Source organism: Rhagoletis pomonella, unplaced genomic scaffold (assembly GCF_013731165.1).
Source record: "Rhagoletis pomonella isolate Grant_MI unplaced genomic scaffold, Rhpom_1.0 Rhpom_scaffold_00008, whole genome shotgun sequence".
NCBI classification, from domain to species: domain Eukaryota; kingdom Metazoa; phylum Arthropoda; class Insecta; order Diptera; family Tephritidae; genus Rhagoletis; species Rhagoletis pomonella.
The window spans coordinates 24307022-24317246 of record NW_023458562.1 but is presented as its reverse complement, the minus strand read 5'-3'; positions in this window follow the sequence as shown (position 1 = coordinate 24317246).

Sequence of the window (10225 nt, the reverse complement as noted above, 5' to 3'; positions counted from 1 at the left end):
AAATGACAACCCTCTTCAGAAAAAATACTTTAACAGGTCTATTCTGCACGTTACCGAAGATTTTGTAACCGGAAAATTGTATTACCAAAAAATGTTACCAGTTCTTGTCACCGCGATTCTAGGTACGTTGGTAATGCAGTTAAAATATTCAGCAATTCAGCTATGAAGAATTGTGCAAATCCTGGCATTGCATATTTCACGGGGCAATAATTTGTTACCAGCTTATAAGATGGTAACAAAATTTACCGGTTACAAGAGTATACAGAATGCGAAAAGGGTTTAAAAATTGACAGGAACTTTATTTACCGGTTACAAACTTTTTATTACCAGCGCAGAATAGACCTGCAAGTGTGCCAAATTTCATTGAAATACGTCCAGCCATTTTAGAGTTAAAGAGCGACAAACAAACAGACTCACTCACAAACTTTCACATTTATAATATTAAGTAGTAGGCTAAATGTATCTATGTATTCCACAAAATTGTTTTTCTATTTACATCAATTGAAAAATCTTCCTAATTTTTTTTTCTCGCAATATTAAAGATTTATTGCCAGATGAATTTCACCAAGCTTACGATGATTAGATTCTATTGGCGACAAATTTTGGACATCTGTTTTCTCAAGACACTTCACAAATTTTCCACTACTACTACCCAGCATCAGTTAATTGAAGTAAAAAATTTCACTAAATTTGTTTCCTCCCCAAATATGATATTTTTTTTTGTTGGCCAAATGAATTTCATTTAACTTACGATCACTTGAGACTATTCGCGACAAATTTTGGAAGTTTTTTTCTTAAGACACTACATTAATTTTCATGATCCCAGCTATTAGTGAATTTAAGTGAGAAATTTCACAAGAATTTTTTCTTTCCAAGTGAAATTGTTTTCCACATGAATTTCACTAAATTTGAATTTAAGTGAAAAATTTCACAAAAAATTTTTCTTTCCAAGTGAAGTTTTTCTCCACATGATTTCACTAAATTTACAAATTTTGGAAATTTTTCTTTCAAGATGCTTCATAAATTTTCATGATCCCCGCAACACATCGATGAAGGTTAATTCAAGACTCATCATATTTATCAAACAATATTGCTATGCACCCAAAGTCTATTTCCACCCTATTATATCAGCCTGTATACACCCCTTCTACAGGTAAAAAATCATGATGCGACACTACCAACACAGCACGCAAAAACTGAAGCTCCGCATGTACACAAATTCTGAAACTGCTATATACAAATGCACTTATGTTATTATATATGTAGTATGTATGTATATACGCAAGTGTGTACACCCATTGCACTTACTTAGTATGTACAAATGAAGGGGTGCGTTGTTCTACCACCTTGAGCTTGAACGCAGCACCACAGTACTGTGACATAAACAGAAGCCTTTCATTTCGGAAAAAAGTAATAAAAAGCTCTATAAAGTAGAGAATAAACACTAATAGCTGACGCCAACCAAATGTTGCACACATTTGCTTGTAGTGTATAGAGTAAAAAATGTCGTTGCTGTTGCAGTAGACGCATCCTTTTAACACTTTGTATTGCGCTCAACGAAATCTTTTCTCACTCCCATTTATATTCTTCTCTTCTATTTGTTAGTTTTGTTTTCCTTGTTTGCTTATTTTTATTATTTCGTTGCGCATCTCATAAATGCAACAGCTCAATACAAGTTAAAGTCAATATTTATATGAGTCAAGAGTTTGCTTGTATGTATTTGTTTATTTTCAGCAGAGTGACATGGATTCATAGATTCTCTATCTTCATGCAAAAACAAATGTACTCATTTGTGGACATCTCAAAAAGGATATACCTAAATACATGCATACTTTCAGAATAAAGAGAAGAAGTCCCTCGTTCTATATATTCATACATTTTTTTGCTCACTCTGTTAAATTCTTAACTTTAATGTTTTCACAGAAATCCTACTCTTGTTGGGCCCACTTTTCGATAATTAAAGGTTTGAATCGTTAGATATTCAGATATACATATGTACCACAAAAACCGTTCTAACTTCGAAGTTCTCTGTTAATTTTGTTTACCTTTACTTTGGACACATGAAGATTTTGCCTGAGAAGACCACTACTAAAATTTTCTGAAGAATAATTCTTTATAAATTTTTTTTTTTTCCTCTCGCGGCCTTCCAAATTTGTTTTTTGAGTGGTTTCCTGAAGAAAGGGCCAAACGCACCTTTCAGACAGAATCTGGTGGGTTAAAATTTTGTACGAAAATATATACCATGAAATTTTACTAAACCCAGCTGGTTGGGAGTAACATTTTACTCTCTCCTTCCTCAACGATGCTTTTAATGTCCTTCTCAATGAATGTGTGCATCTCTCCGATGTCTATTTTGCAATTGTGAGATACATCTTTTTAGATAATTTCTGATTCACGAGCTCGTGTCTGACGAATTTGTAATTCGTTGCATACACACTTGAACTTGTCTAAATGGCCCAACAGCAAATTCAATTGCCGCTTAATTTATTTTATGCCAAAAAAATAAATGATATGCCACAAAACTGCATACATTGTATGTATATATATGTATGAAGTTGTATACATATATGTCACGATTTTATACCTATTAGCTAGTATGCTTTGCATACCCCTTAACCCTCGATGGCGACACATGTGTTTGCAATTTCGCTCGCCGCTTTGTTGTTCTACAATCCATTCATCGAACTGCCTTCGATGTCTTGCTGGTTCACCCGCCTACTTCTGGTCCTCTTGACTGACTAACGTAGCGGTGGCTCAACAACAACTCATATACATATGTATGTACATACGTGCACCATGTACATTACTAACAGCAATAAAAACTACATTTCGCTAACATATGCAAATATATGAAAAATTATATAGTCTTCAACACCCTGCAGAAAAAGATAGCAGATTAAAGTTGATGGCTAGTCGTCTTTTAACTACAACTTAATAAAAACGTGCTTTAAGACTTGTTGAGAGGCTAGTCTTCGTCTTCTTATTTGGCGATGTAGGGTTAGGTAGAGCAAGATAAGCCCAACCAGGGTCCATTGTGATACCACATAGATCTAAAAACCCCTACTCCTTAAGCCAATTCGTAGAGTGTATGAACCTTGGCAACTGCCGTATTCCAAACTTAGCAGTTGCGCTTAAATCGACTAGAAAGCCTGTGCCTTATTGATTCAAACTCTTCTTCGTCGCGGCAGCTCCAGCAGTAATTGTTGTGACTAACCCGAGGCGTTTCGAATGCCTTCCTATGACATATCGTCTTTACTGAGAGTGAGAATTTCTCTCGGTCTCATTTTGGCCATGTAAGCTTCGTTGTATTACAGTTTTCAGTGCGCTCCCATCTGAAGGCCGCTTCTTAAAGGAAGTGCTCCCTTAATAAGAGCTTGCAGGAAGAGAGTGAATCTTATGGCATCTTCAGACCCCAGAACTCCTTCGATTCATGATTCTCTGCTAGGTAAAGTTACGCCTTTACCTTTAGTGAAAGTGAGCCTTGATACACAGTAGTCCGTTGTACTCGGTAGTTGCCGGTTGATAAGAATTGTAGTGTGACCACATCGAGCCGCTTTCCAGCTTTTAAGCACCTGTAGTCTTAGGGCTGCATTCGCAGCGCATTGCCTTCTCATAATATCTATGGGTATGATATTTAGGATCGTATCCATTGCCATAGTAGGTGGTGTGCGGAGAGCACCACTAATGCAGATCAAAGCTGTTCTCTCCACTTTTTCTAATTGTTTATTATCTTCTCTAGCACTGGCCACCATACTACTACCCCGTAAAGAAGTATGTGCCTCACCATGACGGTGTATATCCAGTGCACTAGCTTCGGGGTTAAAACCCATTTTTGGCCGATTGCTCTCTTTCCGCACCCACTCTTCGGTGTTTTGAATCCAGCTTAATTTTTTTATCTAGGACTATCTAGATATTTAGCAGATTCGTTTAGTTTTAGTGTGGTCAGTACCAGCCTTGGTGTTATCAATGGGGGGATTTTGTAACTTCTTGTGGACAGCACAAGTTCTGTTTTGCTTGAGTTTACACCTCTCGACTTCCTTCAGTTTTACCTGCATAATGTAACCGCATAAGCGATTTTGGTCGAGTTCAACAAAGCATGCCAAGTCCTTCTGCATTTGGTCTTTCCATCGCAGTAGAGGCCATCCTCTTCCTCCGCTACCATCATCGGGTTCAAAGTTGAATACTTTCAGAGTTGGAGCGTCGGAGTCTATTCGAATGACATGGCCAAAGTAGCACTTGTTGGCAAGAGCGATTCTGCGTTGAATTTCGATGATGCCATGATTATTGGTGTTAATGCTGATTCCAAAATAAACGAAATTATGTACTTTCTCGAAATTATAACTATCAACAGTGACGCGAGTGCAAAGACGCGAATGCGCTGACTATTTGTTTTGTGGCAGGAGATACTTCGTCTTGTCCTCGTTGACCACCAGACCCAATCGCTTTGCTTCCTTAACCAACTTTGAAAAGGCAGAACAGACTTCGCCGTTCTTATTACCGATGATGTCGATGGGAACTCGGGCTCGTCTTCTCCACAGTGCTGCTACCATCCAATAGGGTGGAAAAGTGTTCCCTCCATAATTTAATTATGTTCTGGACATCAGTCACTAAGCCGCCATTCCGGTTGGCGGCAAAAACGTCTCGCTTCCCTCTTTAGATTCCTATAGCGGTCCCTATAGCGAGATGTTGAAGAATTTTGATTTGATGCGGATTGTGGCGAGACGTTTATCCGCCGTGTACCACAGACCCAACTACGAATTTGCGCTCTTTTACTCTTTTCATGGCAGCTGTAGTAGACGTCGCAAGGCCCAAGGCATTGCTTTCCTTGCCCCGTCCAACGCATTTCTTGGATGGCGGTGATATCAGCTTTTGTTCTTACGAGGACATAAACCAGCCGCGCAGAGGTACCTTCCCCACTAAGGGTCCGGATAATAAGGGTGCATGCCCTCAAATCGTAGTCCCTTAAACGTTAGCTGTGGTGTTCATCAAAAGAGGGCGTTTTCATGCTGAATTTCTTCACAAAAAGGGGCTTTTAGCTGACGGGTCCCAAACACAGTGTAGCGAGCCACTTGCTCCAAGACAGAATCGTGCTTGCAGCCTCACCTACTGGTGAACAGACGGTGCGGATTCAGGGAGCCGTTAAACCGAATAAATCCGAGTGGTCCCACCGAAGCTCTAGTCTGAAAATATTTTTAACAGGGTTGCCACCTGATTGAAAATTTGAATTTAATTAAATATGAAATACTAAATATTTAGAATATTTTCGAGGTATTTCCCAGAGGTTCACACCATTTTAAAATGTTTAAATTCCAATTATTTAATAAGTTAAATTAATTATTGAAGACGGGTATCAAAAAGAAATAGACTCGGAAAGGCTTTATTTCCGAACTATATTTTGAAAGGTTGCCACGTATTTGAAAAATGTCACTAAATTTAATTCACCAATTAATTGAAATTTGTATTCCAATGTTAGACGAAAATATATTTAAGTTTAAAAATACTTTTGAAAAGGTTTTGCCATACAAATATAGTTAGCTTTCCTTAAAGAAAATATACGAATAATAGGGACGTTTAAGTTAACTTATAATTTGATATATTTCCTGCAGGGTAACTAACCTTTCAACTGGTACCTTTTTAAGACTGTCTAGTTTATTCCGACAGGGTAGTAAAATTTATGTATGTGGAAGTACATACCAACATATAAATATACTTATGTAAGCATGTGTTTTTGTGTATGCATTCCTACAAACGAATAAATAACCAACAAAGTGTCTACAATGTTTGCCTAAAAATGCAATTAATTTTGTTATTTGTTGTGATTTTTTTTCATTTGCTTTTTCGAGTTGTCGTTTTGCACTTGCTTTCTTTATGTTTATGACTTTTCGTTGCCATTGTATTTTGAGGCTGTTTTCTTTTAGTTGATGTATTTGCGAAGAAAAATCGCCGTATTACGTCTTAATTAATTTCATTCACACACTTCATTTTCACTAACTTTTGCTGAAGTAAACGATTACATACATAACTACGGTGACCATCCGTCCATTATTTTAAGGGACAGTCCTTTATTTTAACCCCCTGTCCTTTACAATTGTTTTCAAAATAAAGGACGCCTTTTGTCCTTTATTTCTTGAACTGTCCTTTAAATCAGCTCTGCATTTTTCAGAGGTAAATTTTTAAACACAGAATATGAGAAATAAAAATGTCCCTTACAAAATATAATCAAAATCTTCGCCAGTTTGTTTCGACCCCACTTAAGGGCTTTTATTTAATCGGTAATCTTTGTTCAATCTATAAACCACAGAGAAAGTTGTGCTCAGGATCGTGTTGCACGCTAAGTTTCCAGTTCCACTGAAAGAGAACAATAAACCCCCTGCTGCACAGTGGTCCAAAACTGGCATTTAGTGTTTGTTATTCACTGGAGCCTTCATTTTTTGTTTTTTAATTTGATAATGTGATATGATAATTTGATTTTTATGAAAGCTTATAATATTTGCAAGAGTCCAGCTGAGCCTGATTTGCGAATTTTTATTTGATTATATTAAATTTTTTAGTGAAAAATGGAGAAAAATTGGTAATTTTGAAGAAAATGTATTATCCTGTTCCGGCTAATTAATATTACATAACAAAGACTAGTTGAAAACAATTGCAGTGTTCTCCCAAAACGAAAAAAGTACAAAAAAAATTTTATAAAAATATTTTCACCAAAATATTTTTCTTTTTGGTTTTTAGTTAAAATTGGTTGAAAAATGAAGACTCCGGTGAATTATTAACATTAAATTCCAATTTTGAACCACTGTTTGCTGGCCTCGGCGTGCAGTATGAATTAAGGTAAACGCATTTTGGCAGCAAAAGATGGCGAAGTCCTGGAAAGGGATTTGGCTTAATTTTTCGGAATCGGTTAATTAACTGGTAAATATCTGATTTAAATTACGATATGGGTAAGGTACTTTTATCATACAAGTTGTATGTACGTATTCCCAACTCATTTTGAAAAAAATGTCGTTTATTTTACGTTGGTTAATATGGTCACCGTATACATAACCCATGCTTATATTTAAGTACATACATATGTATGTACATCCAGGCGTATGTAGATAACGGTGAATGTATGTATGTATGAATATCCACGAGTGCATATTCTTCTTTGCAATCAATCGTATTGTATTACACAGTTAATCCTCTTTGTGTTCTTTGTTTTTTCTTCATTGCTCTCGCATTGGTATTTTTATAAATTTATTTTTACTTCAACTAATAAAAATAGCTTAATTGTGAATTTTGAACAATAATTATAATAATTATAGAAAATTTTTTTACGCTCTAACAGTTGAGTAATTTTTATATAAACACTTTTGTAAATGTGCAGTAAAGCATAACCTATGATTGAAATGTTTATATTTGATTACGAAGTTAATAATAATTTAAACTTATATGTACATACTAATTAGGATTTGAATGTACTCGCCGTCAGTAAGCGATAGCTTGAAAAAGAAGAAATATACGGGGCTCTATGCATAAAAACTATGTAATTGCTTTTTCTTAAATTTCCATACCTTTCACTTAATTTTATTTGAAAAAATCGTGCAAAAGTCCTGAAATTTTAAGCAAAACCATTTGCTTACTTTTTATGCATACGGCCCAAGGGCTTGCTTCTACCTATGCGGTAATTCAGCAGAATTTTCTATGTACTCGTTTTTATATAGGAATGTTTCTCTTGCTTACCAGGAATAACCGTTGTTTTTTCGGTAGTCCAAATTTTGTTACAAAGAACCTCCAGTTAAACACTTATGATCTAATGATGAAATGGGCATCGAATGTATCCTAAGCCCTTCTCATCACATAATTTCAAATCTTATCTCTAAAGTATTCCTATCGACACATAAAGTTGTCCTATCGACATCCTGACTACTCAAACTAGCTGAAGTTCAAAGAGGTCCTTTGTCTAGCCACAGTCTTAAGCGCCATCATTGCTTCGTTCTGTTTCAACAGCTTCCCTTACAATTCTGTGAGGTTTCGTAGAATACATCGGTCCAACCTTGCTGTAAATTTAGAAAATAGCCCAGCAGATAACGTCTCAGACTACTGGGTTCGGTGATTCAGCCAATGTCCATCTCTCTTGTTTGGCGTCCAGTTCATAGGAACATGGAAGACAACGAGAGAGCAGATGAATTGCCTAAGTTGGGAGCTTGTTTGGATGAACCGGTAGTGGCGGGGGTGGGATACCCCTCAGATAAATATTAGCAAGGGAGAGTGGTCAGAGATCCAGACATGTAAGATAGCACTTGAGCCTTGGCCTAACCATAGCTCTAAATGAATAGCAGAGCTGCAAAGTAGGTCAATGGTAGAAGTATGTAGTATTTTAGCGATTATCAGTCATTGGCCCTTAGGAAAACAGGCTTATCGGATCAAAATACAATACGGCCGGGAAAGTCGTTCGTATCGCTAACAAAGATCTCCAACACTGAATGCCAATGATACCTTTGACTTTCGCAATAAATCCTACGACCATGGAACTAATATTTGTCCGGCCAAGGCAGGCGCGCATCATTCTAGAGAGGGCGTGAATGGAAGCTGGATCATGTGAACAGCTAAAAACGCGCTGTCTAATTATCCTTCAAGGTTTAATGTGACAGAGATTTATTTTTACTAGGAGTGCCAGTTACTATCGAGATTCTATCATTTTTCTAGTTTTATAAGAGCCTTGGAGAGGCTTTCCAACTGAGCACGTCGTTTAACCTATAAGGTACAAAATTTCTTAGTCCCCTTTCAGACACGTCAAGTCTTGAAAGCAATTTTTTCGCATTATGTTTTGTGTTGTCTATTTATTTGCTTCAACACGCGTCAACCTTTATTGGATCCCTTTGTTCTTTAAATGGCAAGCAACGGAAATATCAAAAGAGACAAGAAAACTTGAAACGACTTGACTTTATAGATGTATCTGTACTCTTCCCCTTCTTCGCAGCTCTTTCGTCAACGAACGAGTAGACTTGAAAGCAAGACTTGACGTATCTGAAAGGGAACTTACCAGAAAATATCCTGCTTTGGGGCTTAAACATGACTGGAATTTTTTAGGTCTTTGAAGGTCTTTGTAGGACTTTGGTAGGACTTGGAATTGATCCGACTGATATATATCGATAATTCGATGAATTTCAAAAACACAACAAAACTTAACAAAACCCGATAACTCGACTAATTTGGATAAATTTCGATAACCGTGCGTTTCGAGGGATCGATATATATTTTGATAACTCAAAAATTCATATATCTCGATATAAACCGATAACTAAATAAACTTGGAATACCTCTATAAATTTCAAAAACTCGGTTAATTTCGATAGCTATCGACAAATTTCGATAACTCGTTACACTCCGGTAACACGATAAAATTCCATAAGCATGATAACCCGATATATGTACTTATTTATATATATAACCTTAAAATTCCGATAACTCGATATACATATTTTAAAAATTCCAAAAACTTCGGTTCAATAAATCCATCAGTAAATCAATAAATGTCGATAACCCTGTAATTTGGGAGAACTCGATGCATTACGATAATAGTATAAATTTCAAACAGAGCTCATTTTTCCAACTCTGGTATGAAGCCAAATTCGAATTTGTAGTTCTTTTGTGGCTGCTGTTGCCTCAACAAAAATATAAAGAGAAGTCCATTCTCGAAGCGACCGCACGGCCGCGGTTGACTACGTTCTGAATGACCGAGTGACCTAGAGACATGCCAGCCTTTGCAGTTTATTCAGATGTAATATGATAGTTATTGCAGTTTCGGGTATCGTTGACCCAAATCTAATATATGTAGGTATGTATGTAATTAAAAGTTGGAAAGATTTGAGTGAAGTAGAAATTAAAATAAAGTATCCCATTGAAGGCAATTAAAAAATATTGTATTTAGATATATTTAAAATTTGTTGCTCTTTATTTAAAGGTCCAAGTGATTAAATTTTTCTTAAAGTTAGAAAAAATGTTTACAGAATTTCTAACAAAGCAAATTTTACACTGTGTTGAAAAATTGAAAATACTTGAAAATGTATTACGTATGTATGTATATTCTACGAAGAAGAATAAATAATGTCAGCTTCTACCCACAATCAAGTCAAAGTAGGTAGATATCTGTCATGACGGCGTATTTTTCTAACTAAACAGCCATAGCAAAATTCATCACTTGGTCTAATCTAAAATTTCAAATGAAATTGCATATTTTTTCGTG